Raw genomic sequence first — 18,259 nt, forward strand, 5'->3', positions numbered from 1 at the left:
CAACTGGAATTTGCTACAGGCTAAGGTCTTGGAGTACTGGTCCCCCGCTCCTCTACGTGAGGGGGATCCTGGCAAGGAAGCTGCCGTGCCCACCGAGCTACATAAGCCGGTGGACGATGAGATGGAGTTCTCCTCTGACTCCTCTGTGGGGAGTGAGTCGGAGGTGGAGATTACCAGCACCTCGAGGCCGCCGACCACGGCTGCCCTGAAAAGGAAGACACGCGCGCCGTGAAGAAGATCCCGCTGTCGAAAGCGGGGTTGACGGTGGCACAGAGATCGTTGAGGAGCTCCACCCCGAAGGGTGCGAGCAAGGTTCGGGGGGCATGGGCGCCCCCCATCACTGCTGGAGTGGGGTCGGCTGTGGCCGGTCCCCAAGCCGAGAAGGAAGCGGCCCGAGGACTGGGCCAGTTGCGAGGGGAAGTGACACCCCCAAGCTCTGGCTCTGGGGACAGGCCGGCCGTGCCGCTGAATCTTGTTGTAGTTTCTGCTTGTATTTCTCATGTTGGGGCCGTGCCGAGTGCTTCTGCTTTGTGCTGATGTAGGAAGGCATCACTCAGGGGCGCCCAGAGGAAAGCCGAGGAGTCATCCACCGAGGGTGGCTCTAGTGACTTGGCAAGAATGACCTCGCCCCGGGTGAGCCCGACGAAGAGCCACGCCCGCCGCGAGGAGGAAAAGAAGGAGGAGGAGGAGGAGGCCAGCAACAGTGCCCCTCCCCCTGTGCAGGACATCGAGATGCAGGACCCACCCCATGACGAGGAGGCAGAATAGGAGGTGCCTGCAGCTGGGGAGGTCCCGGTCATTGAGGCGAGGAGGACTCAAGCGGAGTCCTCGGAGCGGGCCAGAGCCCTACCGGCGGAGGAGGAGGAGGAGGGAGATGGGACGGTCAGTGGTCGTCTCGTCGCGGCCACCAAGCTGGCCCACTAATGGGTTGGGGCAAGTCCCCTGCCTCCTATCTTGTATATCTGACTTGTTGTGGTTGAGGTCATCTTGTAATGCCGAGTTGTTTTGCAAGTGCTGGTGGAGCTATCTGAGCAGGCTGCCCAGGAGTTGGCCGAGGGTAGCATAGCCATCGGCCGAGTGGCGGAGCTCGAGGCCTATGCTGCCATCAGCCGAGTGGCCGAGCTCGAGGCCCAAGTGGCCGAGCTGGAGGGATAGGGCTGCCGACTCGAGGCCGAGAAGGTGGAGGCCGAGAAGGCTCTGCGCAAGGAGAAGCGCGGTAAGGAGTCGTATTATGATCTGACCGAGTCCTTTTTGCATTGTTTGTCTTTGACTTGCATGTTCTTCAGAGCTGGAGACCTGCACCAAGGCCAACGAGGAGCTACACAAGCTCTGGGAGGCAGCCGAGGCTCGGGAAGCTGCGACGGAGGAGAAGCTCCGCCTAGAACGTCAGTCCCAACAAGGTATGATTCGGAAATATTATGGGCATTGAGTATGTTGAGTTTGTCACTTAGGCTGATGTAGCCGAGTGCTTTTCTGCAGAGGCGGAGGTCCAGGTAACCAAGGCCCGGGCGACATTGGATCGCCTCAGTGGGCAGTTGGATGCTCTGCTGGGGGCGTTCGAGACTGAAAGCATGGCCGCAGCGGAAGGCATATCAAAGAGGCTTGAGGCGTCCCGTGGCCGACTGGAGGCATTCGTGAAGGGAGCAGCCGTGGATGCCATGCAATACACCATGGGACTGGTGAGGTCCCACTTCCCGAAGGCGGACCTGGATCCGGTGGGCGATGACATCCTGCCTGACTGCTCCGAGAACTGGGAGGACAACCACGCTAGCGTCCGGGACATCTCCAAGCGCATCGTGGCCGACTTGAACCTGTAGGCCGCCACCCGGGATGTGGTTTTTAAATATTTTGCTGCAATAAAATTTGATCAGCGTGGACAATTATCGAACAATATTTATGTAAATAATGTTTTTTCATTAATTGTTTTTAAGTTATGCCCACATTCCGAGTATGCTATGAATTTGCCGAGTAGTTAGGAAGTCGACTCTGAGCCCTTTTCTGATAGTGCTTGAGAGCTGATCATCAATGCGCGCATTAAGTTATTGTGACACAGGGTAGTTCCATGACATCTTAGCTGTGTACATAGGTACAGGACCAAGTTGTTCTTATCTGACTGGTCGGAGTCCGAGTGGCGGCTGGCTGGGTGGCCGAGACACAACCCCCGAGCATGTTGGAAACGACTCGGTAGTGAACAGTGATGATAGTATATGATAAATAACATTGAACAAACTTTATTGAATGAGTAGATAGGTACATAGCTTTGTATTTTCCTATGCTTCTAAGGATAGAAGCGGCGCAGGTGCTCGATATTCCATGGGTTGCCCACATCGGTGCCATCTTTTTGTTGTAAGCAGTAAGTTCCTGGAACCACTACCCTGCTAACGATGAAGGGTCCTTCCCAGGGGGAGGATAGCTTATGGGCACTGGTTGTCGACTGGATTCGTTGTAGAACCAGGTCGCCGATGTTGAAGTCTCGCTCTTTTACATTGCGATCATGATAGTGCCGGAGCTGCTGGTCATATTGTTGATGCGAGATGATAACCCACCAAGCCCAGGAGCCCTGTAAGCCAAGCCCGGACTGCACTAGATTTGAACCAAGGCGTGCCAGTCAATTTGACCTGTAAATTGACAAGGAAATAGAAAACCATCAAATTCAAGAGTGTATCAGCTGGATTTCCGAATCACTCTTACACGGGGTATCAGCAAGGCCCTGCCGAAACAGAAGACGACAAAAGATCGGGTATGATAAGCGTGTAATAAAAGCGATCTATAAGGGATCGGCAATGAGTTGCCGATGCCGATAAGCAACTAGACGGCTAGATCTAAAACCAACACATGCCAGGTAACAGTGTACAAACCCACAAATGTATGGATCTGGACAAAGCTAAGCTTATGATCAAATCTAATCGGCTTTACAAGATTTATCGTGACAAACAAGGAGCTTACAGCCGATTAAACAGATCACTAAGAGGGGTAGTTTGTGAATAAATCTAAACAAGAAAACAACGATGTGCCCGAGATCAAAGCTTAGATAAATTCGGTAAATTTTGAATAGATCTGAACGAAGCCACAGCGATGCACCCGGAAGCTAAAGCTCAGATTTACTCGGTAAATGAAAACATACCAGCAAACCAAGTCGCTCGAATGTGAGGCGTCCTTGATCAGCTTGGAAGAACTCGCGGAAAAGAAAAGATGGCGAAGTCACCGACGAGAAAGTAAATTGCAAGTAGTAGAGTTTGTTTGTTTGGATGCGTTTCAATCTTTACAATAGCCGGGGGGCTCATATTTATACCCCCACGCTAACACAATCCTAGCCGATCACGGCAAAGCACGATTCTATCTTAAGGAATAAAAACTATTCTAAAAATAAGATAATTCTTGCACAAACCGAAGCCAAAATATCTGGTCAACTTTCTCCTCTTCGGTCAGCAAGATCTTTGACCATGGTACACGATCATCTCTCCAAATCCACCAATCGTACGACGCAGAACCTTTTCTCCTTTGCAACACTCTTCCCTGACACGTGCCAAAATTTGGTGTCAACACATGCCCTCCAATTTCGGAGTAAAATATCCTTTTACTTCGAAATTAATCTTTGTTATGATTACGCTGCTGAACGGTCCTTTCATTTACTGCCATCTCGCTTCTAGTGTAGGTGGTGAACGAAAATCTCTTCTTTACCCTCAACCTTTCACCTTCTCATCCACACAACGGGAATCTGCTGATTCATCTTCTGTCTTTTTACCCGCACACCCCTAATTAAATCCAGAGGTAAAAAACTGTGCCAGTGCACACAACCGATTCGTCTCCCCCATTTCGGGCTATAAATCACCCCATCGGCACTGTAATTTCTCCATCGGCTAGAGCTTCCTTTGCCTTCTCCTTCCTCAAGACCTCCAAAAACCCTAGCATTTCCACCTTCTTCTGAGCAAATGGCCAGCAACAATCATGCCGGCGAGGGATCCTCCGGCGCTCCTCCGCTGCTCCATCCCCGCCTCGGGTAAGACATCCATCTCTCCCTATCAATGCTACATCTTAGATCTCCATCTGACCGTTTCCTCATCTCTGCAGAGACGCAAACATTGAGCTTCCTACCAACTTCCAGACCCTGGACGAGGGTAACCAAGGCTACATCCGCGACCTCCTCCACCAACTCGCCGAGGCCCGCCGCAACCTTGACCGGGCACAGACGAAATAGGTCATCATCCGTGGCCAGCTCACCAACGCCGACACCAAGGCCGCAAGTAAGTTTTCTGGCCATGTCCTTTTTGGTGATCTTCTCCAAGTTTTCTTTTGCTCTAATCTTTTCTTTTCCCAGACTTGGAGTCGCAGGTCCAGACCCTCCTGGACACCGCCCGAGTCTCCATCGACTCGGTGAACGCGAGGGGGAACACCGTCGCCGCACGCCTCCGGAACGTCCGGCCCCCGTCACGGAGGTCGGCGCCAGGGCCATCGCCGTCATCTCCACCATGTCCGGGGTGGACTACCGGCAGTGGGAGCCAGTCTTTCCCGAGTGGGGAGCGGCGAGGGTAGCCTTCGATGAGCTGGTTGACGATCTCAGCCTTCCTGCCGACACCATCGTCGCCGACGTGTGCTTGGAGGGGGTCGTCAGCAACCTCTTCGGAGTAGAGTCAGATTAGATTGTAGCATGTAACAGCCTATTTGGCTCTTTTGTAAATATAATTAATGGACTGGCTTCCTCCCTTTGTTTTTGTCTTCACTGTGCTTTGTGTTAACATTTGTCTTGCAATCATTGCGCTGAACAAACCAACACATCTTCTCCATCCAAAATCGAACAGAAAATGCAAATCAGATCCGAATCATAGGTTCTGGATTTGATTTTTGGACCTAAGGGCGATACATGTTATATCGGCCACGAAAACACTCGAATGCATTTCGATACGATTAAGTCTTTTCTTTATTTGCGCTAAAGGCGATACTTTTCTTGTATCAGCTATCTTGAAATCAACTGATCTCCTCATGTAATCGGCTATGCATCTGCCCTCACACTTGGGTAATACTTTTTCAAATATTTTCCATTAAGTGCGCTGAAAAATTCTTCTCCTTCCAAGGTCTCCAGAATGTATGCGTTCCCAGGAACACATCGGCTAATCTTGTATGGCCCTTCCCATGTTGGAGGCCACTTGCCAAATTTAGGATCCTTTGTTCCTATCGGCAAGACCAGTTTCCACACCAAGTCTCCTCAGTCAAAAGATTTAGCTTTGACTTTCTTATAATACCATCGGCAAACTCTAGCTTTATTAGCTTCAATATTGATGAGAGCATTCAGCCGATGCCCAGTCAAATCTTCCAACTCATCCTTCATCAATGCGGCATAATCCTCAGCCTTCAACTGATCTTGAAATGTAACCCGTCTGGAACCAAGCCGAGTTTCCCAAGGAAGCATAGCTTCATGTCCATAAACTAATTGGTACGGAGACACTTTGGTAGCCCCATGGCAAGACATCTTGTAGGCCCATAAAGCTTCATTAAGAGTTGTATGCCACTTCTTTGGTTGTTCTTCGATTTTCCTCTTAATCATCCCTTTGTTAGAGGCTTCTGCTTGACCATTGGCTTGAGCATAATACGGTGAAGAATTTAGCAGTTTAATTCCCATACTCGCAACAAATTCTCCAAACTCCTCTGAAATAAACATACTGCCTTGATCGGTCGTAATAGTCTGTGGAGTACCAAACCGTTAAACAATATATTCCTTCACAAATTCAATCATCTCTTTGGATGTCATAGTCTTCAGAGGAATTGTTTCAACCCATTTGGTGAAATAATCTATTGCTACTAATATGAACTTGTGATTCTTGCTGGATGGTGGATAAATTTGTCCAATTAAATCAACTCCCCATCCTCTGAATGGCCACGACTTAATGATAGGATTCATAGCCGATGCCGGTGCTCTCTGCACATTTCCAAATTTCTAACACCCTTGACAACGTTTATAATAACTGAAGCAATATTCTAACATGGTTGGCCAAAAGTATCCATTTCTCCTAATTAACCATTCCATTTTGTATGCCAATTGATGTGAACCACAGACAGCCTCAAGTATCTCTCCCATCAAGACCTTAGCTTCCTCTTTGTCAAGGCATTTGAGTAGAACTCCATCAATCGTCTGATAATACAATTCTCCTTCAAGCAACACATACTTAGTCGCCTGAAATCTGATCCTTCAGCTTACTTTCTTGGAGGGACTTCCCAAATACTCCACAATTTCTTTCCTCCAATCATCGTCATGCAAATCCAGTGTCATCACATCCTCCATCAGACGATAACCAGAAGCATGTTGTGCCAACCGATTAGCATCCCCGTTATAAAGCTTGGGTACATGTTCTATGGTTACCTTTTTGAATTCTTTCAGTAATCGGCAACACTCTTCATGATAGACCCGCAGGATATCATCTTTACATTCATATATGCTGATCAACTGATTAACCACCAACATGGAATCCCCAAATATTTCAACTGCTTCAGCTCCGATTTCTTGCAACAGCCGAACTCCTTTAAGCAAAGCCTGGTACTCAGCCTGATTATTGGTAGCGGTAGCTTCTATTAGAAAAGACAACTCAATTGTTGCCCCCCGAGGTGACACCAAGACAATGCCAATGCCAGATCCATCTCCACATGATGAACCAACAAAGAATAATGTCTATGGAACTAGATCAACAACTCCTAATTTTGGCCCACAATGCTGAACAACAAAATCGGCCATGACTTGCCCCTTAACTACTTTAGCCGATTTGTATCTCAGATCAAACTCAGACAAGGCCAGAATAGGCCAGAATCCATTTTCCAATTCTCCCACTCAATATCGGCAATGAGAACATGTATTTAATAACATCATCTTTGCTCACCACAACACACTCAGCCGATAATAAATAATGTCTAAGTTTGGTACAAGAAAAGTATAAGCAAAGACATAATCTTTCAACAGGAGAGTACCTAGTTTTAGCATCCAAGAGTCTTCAACTAACGAAATATATCACGTGCTCTTTTCCCTCGAACTCTTGAATAAGGGCTGATCCGATAGCACGCTCATCAGCCGATAAATATAACTTAAACGGCTTGTGCTTTTGTGGTGGAACCAACACAGGAGGCGATGTTAAATACTGCTTGATTTCATCCAACGCCTTTTGCTGTGCTTCTCCCCATACAAATTTCTGATCGGCCTTCAACTTCAATAGAGGACTGAACAGCTGTATTTTACTGGATAAATTAGCAATAAATCTCCGAATAAAATTAATCTTACCGATCAACGATTTGAAGTTCAACTTTTGTTTTCGGAGCCACTACTTTGTTAATGGCTACAATGGTTTTCTGACTGATCTCAATCCCTCTTTCATGAACCATAAACCCAAGGAACTGACCAGCCGACACACCAAATGCACACTTGTTAGGATTCATCTTCAATCCATGTCTTTTAGTACACTTCAAAGCTTTGCGTAGGTCAGCCAAATGTTCTTGATACCTCTTGGATTTCACCACAACATCATCAATGTAAATCTCAACAATCTTGCTGATGATCTCATGGAAAATATAGTTCATGGCCCTCTGGTATGTTGCTCCAGCATTCTTCAATCCAAAAGTCATGACAATCCATTAGAACAAACCGACATGCACTGGACATCTGAATGCAGTTTTATGAATGTCTTCCTTAGCCATGAATATCTGATTATATCCAGCATTCCCATCCATGAAACTGATCACTTTATGCCCTGCAGCAGCATACACCAACATATCGGCAACTGGCATTGGGTAACCATCCATCGGCGTAGCTTTGTTGAGATTCTTGAATTCAATGCATACATATAGTTTCCCATTCTTCTTGTATACAGGAACCACATTGGATATCCACTCAGCATATCTGAATTGCCTGATGAACTTTGCTTCTATCAACTTTGTGATCTCGACCTTTATATCTGGTAGGATCTTACGATTACACCGTCTTGAACCTTGCTGATGTGGCCGATACCCAGGCTTGATAGGCAACCGATGTTCAACAATTGACCTATCCAAACCTGGCATCTCATAATACTCCTAAGCAAAACAATCTTTGTATTCTTTTAACAGCTTGACTAATTCTTGCTTATACTCGGGATCCAACTTGGCACTAATAAACGTCGTCCTTGGCTTATCTCCATCTCCAATATCTTCTTCCTCCAATGCATAGGCCGACGTGAACCCGTGCCCCAACTTCCCTTCATCTTCCAGGAACTCATCCATCAGGAACAGTTTGGGGAACTGACTGCTTGGATCGGTAGAAGCATGGAAGCGATGTTAACAGATGTGGCCGATGATCTTGATTGCTTCTCTTCATCTGCCTTTTGCTTGACGCGCCAAACTTCAGATCTGATTCCCCTCCTGGGAGCCTCCTTTCTTGCCTCTTCCTCCAGTGCCTCTATCTGACGCAGCCTCAGAACTCATCTCTTCTGTGATCTGGTCAAACATCTTAAGCACCATCGAGGCCGATCAATGTTGTCATGAACAGACTCTCTTTCTAGATCCCTGCGATGTGGGTACACATCTGAAACCTAAGAAGTAGCAGCCTGTTCAATTCGCTCATCAGCAGAAATCCTTCCTCTTGCAGGATCACACAGCATAGTCCTGCCCCCCAGCCGATCATGCACTGTAACACCCGGTTTATAAAAGAACATAAACCGAGCAATCATATACGTGCCAGGATCAAGTCACACGTATATACAACAGAATGAACAGTATATCACAGCACATATCACGAATAAGACATAATAAAGCGAATACGAATGTTATTTATTACATAAATGACAAAATGTCTGATACAGCGGAAGCGAAGTACAAATACGATAAAAGAACTCTCCGAAGCTGAGCAGGGCGCCACAGGGACGTCGACTGGGAGACGAACACCTAGAAGTCCTCGTAGTCCTGGTAGCGCTGAGCGAACTCCCTCGAGTCGGCAGGAACTGAGCAGCAGTAGCATATCCAAGAGGAAAAAGTAGAGAAGAGGCAAGAGTGAGTACACAACTTGTACTCAACAAGTATAACACAAACTATGAGGCTCTAAGGTTGGCTGACTGACTGCATTAGCTTTTAAGCGTTGGCAAAATTTTATTGAAGCTATTTACTACGAGTTGATGAATTAGCATTAACCCAGTTACATAGTAATTAATCAGAATTAATTATGATACTACTGAGAACCAAACCAAAACCAAGCCACCAAGGTAACCCCGAGAGGCACCTCCCTCGTCGGAAGGAGACAACCCCACTAATCAAAAGGAGGATCTGGGCCGCTCATAACCGTGAGCATGGCTAGTATACCAGTTTTACACTCTGCAGAGGTTGCACATCTTTACCCACAAGTCGTGAGCTACGCTAGAGGTTCATCACACTTCCTTAGGTGAGATGACTAGCGACTCACTACGAGGCCGTTACAAAGAATCTCGTTGGTAAGGCGTAACCGCGAGAGATAGGTCAGCGACGATGGGGCCCACCTCCGGGGGTACAAGCACAGGAGCGCAATCCAAGCACAGACCAAGCCGGAGGAGCAGGGACCATTGAAGCTTACTACTCTTGCCCCGCAGGTAAGTCGACTCCCGCCGCCGGCCGCTCGCCCTTTCGCCCTGAGCCGCTAGATCCCGAATCAACGGCCCCGATTAGAATGTGGGCCGATCCGATCTGATTCGCCAGATCGCGATCTGACGGCCCAGAATCAAAGATACCGGTTCGGCCGGTACTTTTTGCTAAAGAGCCCTTTAGTTTTCCGAGATTCAACCCGCAGTCCTGTGCCATTCAAAAGTATTTCCAAATAGGTCATGTTTTTAACGCTTAAGCCCCTAGCCTTCTTAGAAATCGAACCCGCGGTCCAGAGTTGTAGTTTTTGCACGTTGGACCCTAGATCTTTAGTTTAATTACGTTTTAGCCCTCGGTTTTTGCAGAAAACCCCCTGGAACTTAGTTTTTCTCGCAAATAAGCCCCTGAACCTTGTTTTAGGCCTAGTTTATGCGTTTTAGCTCCGTTTTTAGCGTTCTTTATATCCACGCGATCGTTGTAACGCGTAGAATAGTTTTAGCTTAGTTTTTCTTGCTGTTTTTATGTATTGATGTAATGTTCTTTAGCTTTTGTTAGAGTTTGCTTGTCTGCTTATTATCATGCTTTGTTTTGGCCATGTGTTCGTGAGTAGACGTTGATCCATCTGAGGAGCCCCAGTACTAGTACCAGGAGCAGCCGTCTTCCGAGAAGTTTGAGCAGCAGCCAGAGCAGTACGAGGAAGGCAAGTATAACATGAACAACCCATCACTTTTAAATACATTTTCATACTGCATTTTAATACTGTATGCCTATAAGGACTTTCCTAGCCACTTTATATCCTTTATATATACCTTTGGGTTGCATTTTGGTTAGTTGTGCTAGGTTGCTGCGCTACAACATTTTCTGGTCCTTTTTAATTAAATTGATTAATGTTTTACTTGAATTAAATTCTGAGAGTGGCACTCTGTGTGGCTTGAGTGGCTCACTTCTCGTTAAAATTGGTTTTGTTAGAAACATGGTTTAGGGGGCCAGCACGGTGCTTACTGCCTGGTTGGCCACTCTCCATAAGGACCGGTTCATAGAGCGACAACCTGGGACAACAGCGCTACCACAAGGCTAGAATGGGATAGACTTGGCTTACTAATTAGGTCTTTTTGGTTTGGAGTAACTTACCTGCGGGGCAAGAGTAGTAAGCTTCAATGGTCCCTGCTCCTCCGGCTGGTCTGTGCTTGGATGGCGCTCCTGTGCTTGTACCCCCGGAGGTGGACCCCATCGTCGCTGACCTATCTCTCGCGGTTACGCCTTACCAACGAGATTCTTTGTAACGGCCTCGTAGTGAGTCGCTAGCCATCTCACCTAAGGAAGTGTGATGAACCTCTAGCGTAGCTCACGACTTGTGGGTAAAGATGTGCAACCTCTGCAGAGTGTAAAAATGGTATACTAGCCGTGCTCACGGTTATGAGCGGCCCAGATCCTCCTTTTGATTAGTGAAGTTATCTCCTTCCGACGAGGGAGGTGCTTCTCGGGGTTACCTTGGTGGCTTGGTTTTGGTTTGGTTTTTCAGTGGATACATGTTTAATCTTGATTAATAACTATGTAACTGGGTTAAGGGTAATTCATCAACTCGTAGTAAATAGCTTTAATAAAATTTTGCCAAGATTAAAAGCTAATGCAGTTGAGTCAGCCAGCCTAGAGCCTCATTGTAACACCCGGTTTATAAAAGAACATAAACCGAGCAATCATATACATGCCAGGACCAAGTCACACGTATATACAACAGAATGAACAGTATATCATAGCACATATCACGTAAAAAGACATAATAAAGCGAATACGAATGTTATTTATTACAATAATGACAAAATGTCTGATACAGCGGAAGCGAAGTACAAAATACGGTAAAAGCTCTCCGAAGCTGAAGCAGGGCGCCACAGGGACGTCGACTGGGAGACGAAGCACCTAGAAGTCCTCGTAGTCCTGGTAGCGCTGGACGAACTCCCTCGTGTTGGCAGGAACTGAGCAGCAGTAGCGTAGCCAAGAGGAAAAAAGTAGAGAAGAGGCAAGAGTGAGTACACAACTTGTACTCGACAAGTATAACACAAACTATGAGGCTCTAGGCTGGCTGACTCAACTGCATTAGCTTTTAAGTGTTGGCAAAATTTTATTAAAGCTATTTACTATGAGTTGATGGATTACCATTAACCCAGTTGCATAGTAATTAATCAGAATTAATTATAAGACTACTGAGAACCAAACCAAGACCAAGCCACCAAGGTAAACCCCGAGAAGCACCTCCCTCATCGGAAGGAGATAACTTCACTAATCAAAAGGAGGATCTGGGCCGCTCATAACCGTGAGCACGGCTAGTATACCAGTTTTACACTCTGCAGAGGTTGCACATCTTTACCCACAAGTCGTGAGCTACGCCAGTTGTTCATCACACTTCCTTAGGTGAGATGGCCAGCGACTCACTACGAGGCCTTTAGAAAGAATCTCGTTGGTAAGGCGTAACCGCGAGAGTTAGGTCGGCGACGATGGGGCCCACCTCCGGGGGTACAAGCACAGGAGCGCAATCCAAGCACAGACCAAGCCGGAGGAGCAGGGACCATTGAAGCTTACTACTCTTGCCCCGCAGGTAAGTTACTCCAAACCAAAAAGATCTAGTTATTACGCCAAGTCTATCCCATTCTAGCCTTGTGGTAGCGCTGTTGTCCCAGGTTGTCGCTCTATGAACCGGTCCTTATGGAGAGTGGCCAACCAGGCAGTAAGCACAGTGCTGGCCCCCTAAACCATGTTTCTAAAAAAAAACATCTTTTAATGAGAAGTGAGCCACTCAAGCCACACAGAGTGCCACTCTCAGAATTAAGTTCAAGTAAAACATTAATCAATTTAATTAAAAAGGACCAGAGTGTGTTATAGCGCAGCAACCTAGCACAACTAACCAAAATGCAACCCAAAGGTATATATAAAGGATATAAAGTGGCTAGGACAGTCCTTATAGGCATACAGTATTAAAATGCAGTATGAAATTGTATTTAAAGGTGATAGGTTGTTCATGTTATACTTGCCTTCCTCGTACTGCTCTGGCTGCTGCTCAAAGTGCTCGGAAGACGGCTGCTCCGGGTACTGGTACTGGGGCTCCTCAGATGGATCAACGTCTACTCACGAACACATGGCCAAAACAATGCACAAAATAAGAATACAGGCAAACACTAACAAAAAGCTAAGAAACAGTACATCAATACATAAAAACAGCACATTAAACTAGTCTAAAACTATTCTACGCGTTACAACGATCGCGTGGACATAAAGAACGCTAAAAACGGAGCTAAAACGCATAAACTAGGCCTAAAACAAGTTCTAGGGGCTTATTTGTAAGAAAACTGAAGTTCTAGGGACTTTTCTGCTAAAACCGAGGGCTAAAACGTAAATAAACATTAAATCTAAGGGCTAACTCGCAAAAAGAACTAACCTGGACGGCGGGTTTGATATTTAAAAAGATCAGGGGCTTAAGTGAATAAAACAGGACCTCTGCGTAAATATTTTTGAATAGATCAGGACCGCGGGTTGATTAGCAATAAAGGGAGGGGCTCTTTAGAAAAAAAGTCAAGGCCGAACCGGTACGCGCCGATCTGGATCGTTGGATCCAGATCTGATGGCCTGGGTTTTAAGGCCGCTGGATCTAATCTTGGCCGCTTGTTTCGGATCGAACGGCCGAGAACGGTTGGGGCGTGGGCGGCGGCGGCGCGCTACCGCCGGCGAGGAATCCCGCGGCGGCGCGCAGGGGAAACCCGCCGGAGTCGGGCAAATCCGGCGCTCCTGGGCTCATTTTGGGTCGGTGTTCGGCCGTGGAGCACCGCCGTGGCATGAGTAGTTCACAGGTGGGCTCGGACGGGCGGTGCGGGGCTGGGAACGGGTCCCTCGACGGCGAGGGCGGCTCGGCGGCCACGAAGCTCGCCGGAGCGCGACGCCGGGGCGCCTAGAGCGCGCCAGGGCCTACGAGGTCTAGCGCAAGCGATCAGGGGGGACTTGGGGCGCTTACCCAGGGCTCGAATCGGGCCGGAGCTGCAGCGGGGAGGGGTCAACGTCGTGGACCGGCGGCGGTGCACGGGCAGAACTTGGCGACGGAGTCGGCGCAGGGGCTCTCCGAGCTCCTGGGTGGCACGAGTCGATGCCTGGCGTTACTGCGAAGCAGGTAAAGGGGTCAGCTGGATCCGGTGCGCCACGGCGGCGAGAAAACCGGGCGGCGGAGTCTTTACCGGCGGCGTTGAAGTTCTGCTACGGCGGAGCTAGACAGGGGCGGTGGGAAACGGGTTCTGGTGGCGCTGGAGTGCAGGGGTGGCGGCGCAGGGGGTGTGGCTGGGTTTAATAAGGGGAAACCAGGGATCTCGGGCGGGATTCGGGCGTGGGGCTCGCCGGGGATCGCGGCGGTTTCCGTTGCGCGGGCGAGCGGCTCGGGAGGAAGACGGGGCTGACGGCATGGGCCCACCGGTCAGCGGGAGAGCGGCGACGCGAGTCACAGGCCGAGCGGGGTGAGGCGGGGTGCGGGCTGAGCGCTCCGCGCGGGCTGAGCAGCGGCTGGGCCGCGGGCTAACGCGCGTGCGGTGACGGGCCGAGCGGGAGAGGAGAGTAGCTGGGCCCAGGAGAGAGGGAGCGCGGGGGGGGGGGCGCTGGAGCGGGGCCAAGCGGGCCCAGAGTGAGAAGAGGGCCGGGCTGAGCTGCTAGCTGGGTTTTGGGCTGGGTTTTGGGCTTTCTGGATTTTGGGTTTTCTTTCTAATTTCTATTTCTCTCCTTTCTAGATCTAATTCAAACTAAGTTTGAATTCAATATTGAATTTGAATTCAAACCACACTCAAATAAAATTATGCACCAGCATGAATGCAACAAAAAATTTAAACCTATGATAAATTTTAATTAATTAAGGAACAAAAATTAGATTAAATGCCAACTAAACACAATAAACCTTAGAAAATTTAACTAAAGCCAATTAAATTTATTAATAAATGCTGAAATTTAAAATTAGGGTGTTACATACCCTACCCCCTTAAAGAAATCTCGTCCCGAGATTTAGCTGGGCTGGCTAGCAAAGAGATCTGGATATGTCTTCTTCAACTCATCTTCTCGCTCCCAAGTAGCTTCAGCTTCACTGTGGTGACTCCACTGAACTCTGCACATCTTGATGCGCTTGTTCCGAGTAACCCTCTCTGATGTCTCCAGAATCTTTACCGGATGCTCAATATAAGTCAGATCCTCCTGGACATCGACTCCATCCAGAGGTGCCTGCTCCTCGGGTACTCGCAGACATCTCTTCAGCTGAGATATATGGAAGACATCATGAACTCCTGAGAGGCTGAGAGGTAACTCCAGGCGATAAGCAACTTCGCCTTTCCGCTCTAGCACCTTGAATGGCCCCACATATCGAGGTGCTAACTTCCCTTTGACATTAAATCTGCGGATTCCTCTCATCGGAGACACCTTCAGATATACATAGTCACCAACACTGAAAGTCAGATCCCTCCGTTTGCCATCTGCATAGCTCTTCTGTCTGCTCTGTGCAATCCTCAGATTTTCCCGCACAGCCTGAACCATCTGCTCTGCATCATCTATGATCTCAGGACCGAAGAGCTGCTTTTCACCAATCTGATCCCAATAGAGAGGAGTCCTGCACTTTCTGCCATACAATGCCTCAAAGGGAGACTTCTTTAGACTGGCCTGATAGCTGTTGTTATATGAGAACTCAGCAAATGACAGGCACTTATCCCAACTAGTACCATACTGAATGGCACAAGCTCTCAGCATATCCTCCAACACTTGGTTGGTTCTCTCTGTCTGTCCATCTGTCTGAGGGTGATAAGCCGTACTGAATCGCAGCTTCGTATCCAACGAATCATGGAGCTGCTCCCAGAACCGAGAAGTGAACTGAGACCCTCTGTCAGATATAATCTTCTTCGGCACACCATGCAAGCAGACAATCCGAGAGATGTACAACTCTGCAAGTCTAGCACCGGAGTAAGTAGTGTTCACTGGAATGAAGTGAGCAACCTTCGTCAATCGGTCCACTACTACCCAAATGGAGTTGTACCCTTTCTGAGTACGAGGCAACCCAACAATGAAGTCCATAGTGATTTCCTCCCATTTCCACTCGGGAATCTTCAAAGGCTGTAGCAGACCTGCTGGCCTCTGATGCTCAGCCTTGACTCGCTGGCAGGTGTCACAAATAGCCACGTACTCTGCCACTGAACGCTTCATCCCATACCACCAGAAACGTTCCTTCAGATCATAGTACAACTTCGTGCTGCCCGGATGAATAGAGTAAGCTGTATCATGGGCCTCACTCAGAATCAACTTCCGAAGATCCTTCACATCTGGAACACAGATCCGGTTCTTGTACCACAAGGTACCCTGATCATCCTCTCTGAAATGAGGAGCCTTGCCCTTCTTGAGCAACTCACGAATCTCCTGCAGCTTCTCATCATCTTTCTGATGCTGCCTGATCTCTGACTCTAGAGTCGGTACTGCCTCAAATGCTGCACTGGAAGTATGATGCAAGAAGCCCAGACTCAACTGCTCGAACTCCTCGCATAACTCTGGAGGCATCTGGAAAGCAACGGCCATGTTGACATAACTCCTTCTGCTCAAAGCATCTGCTACAACATTGGCCTTGCCCGGATGATAGTGAATCTCCAGATCATAGTCCTTGACCAACTCTAGCCATCTTCTCTGCCGCATGTTCAGCTCATTCTGCGTGAAAATGTACTTGAGGCTCTTGTGATCAGTGTAGATATCACACCGCTGCCCATACAAGTAATGCCTCCAAATTTTCAGAGCATGCACAACTGCGGCTAACTCAAGATCATGAGTAGGATAATTCAGCTCATGCCGACGTAACTGCCGTGAAGCATAAGCAATCACTCTGCCCTCCTGCATCAGAACACACCCAAGACCATCCTTCGAAGCATCACAATATACCGTGAACCTCTTCGTCTGGTCTGGCAGAGTCAGGACTGGCGCCGTTGTCAACCTCTTTTTCAGCTCATCAAAGGCCATCTGACGCTCATCAGTCCATACAAAAGCCACATTCTTCTCTAGCAAGGAAGTCAAAGGCTTCGCGATCTTGGAGAAATTCTCGATGAACCTCCGATAATATCCAGCTAAGCCCAAGAAAGATCTGACTTCTTTCACTGTCTGCGGTGTCTCCCACTCGAGCACATCCTTCACCTTGCTCGGATCAACAGCAATGCCTCCCTGAGAGATAACATGACCGAGGAATGGAACCTCGTCAATCCAGAACTCGCACTTGCTGAACTTGGCATACAACTGATGCTCTCTCAGTCTCTGTAATACGAGTCTCAGATGCTCCTCATGCTCTTCTTCTGTCTTGGAGAAGATCAGAATATCATCAATGAAAATCACCACAAAGACATCCAGATAATCCATGAAAACCATGTTCATCAGATGCATAAAGTAAGCCGGAGCATTAGTCAAGCCGAAGGACATGACTGTATACTCATATAGCCCGTACTTGCAGGTGAATGCCGTCTTCGGAATATCCCCAGGACGGATCCTCAGCTGAAAATATCCCGAACGAAGATCAATCTTCGAGAATATACGAGCACCTCGAAGCAGATCGAAGAGATCCTCAATACGGGGCAGTGGATGCTTGTTCTTGATAGTGACTGCATTCAGCTCCCGATAATCGACACACATCCTCTTCGAGCCATCCTTCTTATCTACCAGCAACAACGGAAAAGCCCAAGGAGAGAAGCTGCGACGGATATAGCCCTTGGCTAGCAACTCATCAATAGTCTTCTTAACTTCTTCATGCTCTATAGGTGCCATACGGTAGGGCCGCTTTGCAATAGGAGCGGTGCCAGGCAAGAGATCAATACAAAACTCAATGGCGCGTTCAGGCGGCATACCTGGCAGATCATCCGGAAAGACATCCGGGAATTCAGACACCACGCGAATACCGTCCGTGGGTCTAGCCTCCATCTGATGAAGAAATCCAGAAGGCTCTACTGCACTGATAACAACCTCTTGGCCACTGGAAGCTGATAGCAAGACTGTCCTCTGGGCACAATCTATCCGGACTCCCCATTTGGCCAGAGTCTCCATTCCCAGAATGACATCAATGCCCTTGGTGTCTAGCACCATCAGATCAGTACAGAACTCTACTCCCCTCAAAGAAACACTGACTCTCGGGCAGTAAGTATGAGACCTCAACTGTCCTCCCGGTGAAGATACTAACAGGCACCTCTTTAATGTGCTAGTATGAATACCATGATGCTCGACAAAAGACTGAGTAATGAAGGAATGCGTAGCACCAGTATCAAAAAGCACTGTAGCTGGATATGAATTAACCATGAACGTACCAATAACCACGTTGGGAGCCTCGGCCGCTGACTCGGTCGTCACGTGGTTCACCCTGCCCTGTGCTGGCGCCCTGGGCTGAGCTGGGCGCCCCTGCTGTCCCGCCTGCGCCTTCCGGGGGCAAGCGTTGGCGTAGTGCCCCGGCTGGCCGCAGTGAAAGCAGGTGCGAGGAGGTCCCTGAGCCTGCTGTCCGGTAGGAGCTGCCGGACGTGGAGCCTGCGGTGCCGGTGGAGCTGGTAGAGCACGAGCCGGAGGTGCCGGTAACCTCGGGCCCTGACCTGCCTGCTGCTGTCGAGGCGGGTACTGCTGCGGTGGCCTCTGCTGGTACTGCTGAGGAGGCCGGTACTGAGGCTGGTACTGCTGGGGCTGCTGG

This window comes from Panicum virgatum, chromosome 2N, assembly GCF_016808335.1.
Source record: "Panicum virgatum strain AP13 chromosome 2N, P.virgatum_v5, whole genome shotgun sequence".
In the NCBI taxonomy this organism is placed as follows: domain Eukaryota; kingdom Viridiplantae; phylum Streptophyta; class Magnoliopsida; order Poales; family Poaceae; genus Panicum; species Panicum virgatum.